This window comes from Mytilus edulis, chromosome 6, assembly GCF_963676685.1.
Source record: "Mytilus edulis chromosome 6, xbMytEdul2.2, whole genome shotgun sequence".
NCBI lineage: Eukaryota > Metazoa > Mollusca > Bivalvia > Mytilida > Mytilidae > Mytilus > Mytilus edulis.
The window spans coordinates 69,360,893-69,366,529 of record NC_092349.1 but is presented as its reverse complement, the minus strand read 5'-3'; positions in this window follow the sequence as shown (position 1 = coordinate 69,366,529).

Genomic DNA, 5,637 nt, shown 5'->3' with positions numbered 1-5,637 from the left:
TGGACATCTTTCAATGAAAAATGATTGTTTTCAAGTTGGGGTACCACATTGGTGGAAACAATTTAAAATAAATCGTAGTTCCCCATGAATATATGACTAGATATCCAGCAAAATAAATAATTTCCCCATTCCGTGACATCAAGCTTATTTGGAAATATCAATTCTGCTTTAATACAAATTGAAAGAAGTAACCACTTACGCCAAGTTGTGTCACCTGAAAACACGATAAGTCTGTTGCTAAACCCGATTAGTGCGGGAACGCCGAAAAAAACCGATAAGTCCGTTACCATTGTGACAGTGTGACACGGTGATGATGGCTGTATCTCTATTTTGACAATTTAACTAATTGTGTCTGTTTTGTTCGCGTTATAAATATAATGGAATTTGATGCGACTCACTGTCATACAAGTGAGAGGTTTAGCGCTATAAAACCAGGTTCAATCCACTTTTCTACACTTGAGAGTTCCTGTTCCAATTCAGGAACAGGGACAGTTGTTGTCCATTCGTTTGATGTGTTTTATCATTTGATTTTGCCATTTGATTAGGGACTTTCCGTTTTGAATTTTCCTTAGAGTTCAGAATATTTTTTATTTTACTTTTTTTTTTAAAGTAGAAAAATCTTTGTCAAAATTGCAGTTTTTACTAAGTCTTTTCTACCTATCTTTAAATCGACTTTATAATGGTAAAACACGGGGAAACTCCCTTCCAATCCCAGTTGCCGGTTTAATTACACTCCAGTGATTACGACCCGTGACCTATAAACGTATGTCAGGCCAGGCAAACATCACAACAGCACAAAATAATAGCCGCTTTGTTAATTACTGACCTGTCTTTTCACCTGAAGAGGAGGCATGGGTTGTGGAACATGTAAAGTCAACGGCTTCATGATATGGACATGGGTATACACTGGACAAGAAGTTACAGATCTGGCTATGATTTTGGCAACACAATCAACATTTATTTAAACCAAGAAATGAAGACCTTACCTTGTGATGGTTTAAAGATTTCATAAAATGATGTTTAGAACTTAAAGAGGTTAAATCTAGTAGAAGTTTGGAGATTCAACGTGCAAAATGTGATTATGTTGCTAATGTTAACAAGTACTTTGCAAGCAAAGAGGACGTTGAACACTAATGTTATCATGATTAATACTATTTCTTAATTGCAGAAGGGTCGGTGGATATTGAAAGAGTCATAAGTGATAAGCAAAGAGGTCATTAACTTTGACTGTGCATGTTTTAACAAACGTATGAATGGAACAATTCATATTGGCGTATCACCAAGTGGAATTATTCATGGAATTCGCCTTTCGCGACAAAACAAAAGATTGAATAATGAAATCCTTCGAATTGATCGCTCAAAATTTCCACTTCTAGCATTAGGCAGTATTCTAGACAATTCCTTCCAGGATGCCGATTGAATTTCGGATGTTCACTGGAATGCAATATTTGATTTTATATTTAATGCACGAGACGAAATCAACAGTGTTCAGGTGTTTCTTGGATTTAACACAAACGATGTTTATGATTTTGGTGACTGTAAAACTGAGAGTACATTATTGAGATAAACATCTGAAAATTAAAGAGATTCTGCGATTCCAAACTGGATTTATTGTAACGGGTTGAAAATAGCAGACTCAAGTGTTTGGAGATTTGGCCAAGGCGACAAAACTCAAAAAGATAAGAGCAGAGTTATTATTACACTCTTTAATGGCCAAAACTAAGATCTGACAGAGGGTGCAGCAGAAATATTTTTTAAATTTCGAAATCAATGTTTAGTCATTTGTGATTTGTCCAAATGAATCTATTGCAGATTTGTTCAGATCTCTTCAAATAAAAAACACATTTCCATCAAATTGCAATATTGATAATATGTTTTTAGTTGGTTTACCGTGATCTCAAATCAACGAATGCATAAAAAAGATTACAGACAATAATAAAAAAGTTCAAGGAGGTGAAGTGCCACGATCAAATGGTGTACCATGCACACTTCATCAAAAATAAAAAAATTAATTGTCTGAGCTAGGAAGTATACATTGTTATAGGATGTAATGAGTGTTCCGAAATTCAATATTTGGCGGAGAATAAACGGAAAGAAAACGAAAGACAAGTTGCTGAAGATTGCTATTGTGGAGAAATGGTTTCATGGTTGAGCTTCCATTTTTCAAAACAAGTGCTTGAAAGAGACATCATCCGGAATTAAGTCCTCTAGTTATGGCAGCATTGGATGGTCTCATAGGTGACAATGTGGATCCCATTAAACGTGTCACAATTTACCACCAATCAGGGTCCGGTGAAAGTACTACAGCACGTCAAATCCTCTGGAACAACAGAATGATGTATAGAAGAGGGACGAAAAATACCAGAGGGACAGTCAAACTCATAAATCGAAAATAAACTGACAACGCCATGGCTAAAAAAGAAAAAGACAAACAGACAAACAATAGAACACATGACACAACATAGAAAACTAAGGTGGTGTGTTATAAAAAATAAAACCAAACAAACCAGTTAGCAGATATGCCTCTTGCGTTATTATGAAGAAAATCATTAAGAAGCAAAACCAGTGCTTACGCCTTCAATATAATGAAAGTTAATTTTGACAAAAAGGCTATCGAGAACTCGGTCTTAGAGTTTGTACAGGATGAGTCTACTAATTTTGCTCAGAGAACAAAGCTTAAATTTTTAGCATCCGTAATGACTTTAACCTAAGTTTTGAACCAGTTCCAATTGTATGTTTTGATCCTATTATGAAACCATAAGGGCAATGGGTAAATAGATTATCACATGAAATGAAAATACTTATAAGTAGTGAACAAAGACACGGAATCGGGGGTACCTTTCCAGCTGTCCGAATTTCAAATTATCTTTAGCGAAACCAGTTTTGACGGCTGTTCTTGAATACGAAAGGGATGCAAGTTGTGGGCATGAATATATCAAAGGCGAAGTAGCAGCATCATTCCTGAAGTCTAATTAGTTATCAAAAGTACCAGGATTATGATTTTATACGCCAGACGCGCGTTTCGTCTACATAAGACTTATCAGTGACGCTCAGATCAAAATAGTGAAAAAGCCAAACAAATACAAAGTTGAAGAGCATTGAGGACCCAAAATTCTAAAAAGTTGTGCCAAATACGGCTAAGGCAATCTACTCCTGGGGTAAGAAAATCCTTAGTTTTTCGAAAAATTCAATGCTTTTCTAAGACTCACAGTGAATCTGTTCCATACACAAATGAAAACAACACGTTTGATAATTTCGATGCGTCCGAAGCGCTTTTCTGGATTTACCTTCATCAGGAACGCTCAAAACCAAAACAATTGAAATCCGATGATGTATAAGTACCGAAACCGTTGAAGAGCTATATGACAAAAATACCTAAAATTGATAGCCATATTCATCTAAAGTCAACTTAGCCTGAGGGAGTTGAAACCTTAAGGTTCTTAAAATTTCTAAATTTATAAACGGACAATTTTAGAAAAGTTTGTTAAATCATATCAGTACCGAAGTACTGACTACTTAGCTGATGATATCCTCGGGGACTGATAGTCCACCAGCAAAGGTATCGACCCAGTGATGTAAACAATTGAAAACAACACGTTTAATAATTTCAATGCGTCCGAGCGCTTTTCTGGATTTACCTTCATCAGGAACGCATAACATTTGAAATCAGAGGATGTATATTAAGTAAAATGAGGGATTGCTATGCAGGAAAGCAAAAAAACATTTTCTCCTCTTATCATGGAGTTATATGAACAAAAAGATTTAGATTTCTTCATTGAATTGTTTCATCGCGCATATGACATTACAAATGATATTGGAGTTACACAGCCATTAGCTAGATTTTATGGCGAACATGGTCACTGGAAAGAAGCCCATTCGGCTATTGATGAAGCTATAATTATCAACGAAAAAGCTCTGATAATTCATACTTCCTTCACACAAAAGAGTATTATATAAATAGGAATTTAAGGCTCTTATTGCAAGCAAAAGATATCCGGATTTATCGTTTGAGGCGATAAATGATGCTGTCAACCTAGTGCAAAAGGCACTTAGTTTCTTCCATAATGTACAAACAATATCTAGAACAGAAACTGTTGTACCATTGTCATCAGCAGGATATGATAGCGAAATTCGAATAATAATGGACCTTTTTAAAGTGTTAAAAGAAGTTTTAGGCATCGGATCAATATTTAACTTACTTTTTGAACCACCGTCTGAGCTGCATGTCCCAATAAAACTTGAAAGCCTAGAATATTTACAAGAACTACCTGATTGTTTTAATGCTGCTGTTCAATTAATGGAAAAAGAAGTACTATATGCAATGAATAAGCACCCTTTAAATTATTCAAAAGGTTACCTTATGCGGAAAGAACAACTAGAAAAATGTAAACGACAATTCAAATCGTTCTTGTCTGATTCCAGTTTGCAATCGACACCTATAAGACGATCTCTTAATATTTTTTCATTACCTGGAGCACTATCATCAAATAGCAAAATAAGTAATGAGGAAATTAAACAACTAGAACTAAAAAGAACTGACTTTAACCAACGACATCGAAGGCAATTCTTAATTGCATGTTTGAAGCTACTTACATCATCTAAACAATGCTTAATAAGACCGGAAGTTTTACTAGATGAAAGTAGACATTTGTTTGAAAAACAATCACGTGATGTGCCAGCAATTATTTCCACTCTCGATGAACATTTAATGTTTGTGGCTGTTTACTGGCCTCTTAAATTAAAGGAATCTTTAAAAGATGCCCTTCCTCGGTTCTTTATAAAAGTCTACAGTCATGGGAAGAGGTTGTTAAGGAACTCCCAGATACTGCTCGTTGGGTGGACAAAATTTTGCTCTATGTTAGCAAAGCAGGTATATAACTTTCCTGTTTAATTAATACATAACGGAAAATATAGACAAAAATAATTGCCATTTGTTTAAAGGAAAGATCTTATCAAATGGTTTAAAGTAGAGGCCAGTCTACAAGGTTTCAATATAGACGTTGGTGCAAAGGGTGAGAAGATCATTGTATTTTGTTCTCTTGAACACACACGCATGAACATTGTAAGCACGTACCATTGTATCAACTATGAGAGAGTTAGGGGTGCCCTGACCACTCTTGGGATTTTCTGTTAAGTTATCTGTAACAAAAGAATGCTGATACATTTAAAATTTGCTATGATTAATCCAATAATAATTAGTAATACATTGATTATCGACGTTCGAGATACCCAGTCGTTAAGATTAAAAAACTAAGAGAGCTTTCCGAAAGGATTAAAAGGTTAGGGTTACGAGTGCCACATGAGTTTTAAGGGCTGTCAATCATTCTAAGATTACTTCAAGATACCCTCTTAGCAGATAAGATGATCTTAAGCACCAAGATTGCTTCATGATTATGTATAAAATAAATGTATGAATAGTAGATTTTTTGCGGTGGTAAAATGTGTTCCCTTGACTTTGTTTCCTCGGTAAGCCAGTCCATGTTATCAATCAAAAAAGGAAAATAAGTTTCAGTATAACTTCCCAGTCTGCCGAACCACGAACCCTTCATATCATTTCAAATTTGCGCAATTGTTTTTTTTCTTCTTCCAAACACCGCCCACATTTAACATGATGGATATTCTGGCAATAATAGTTGA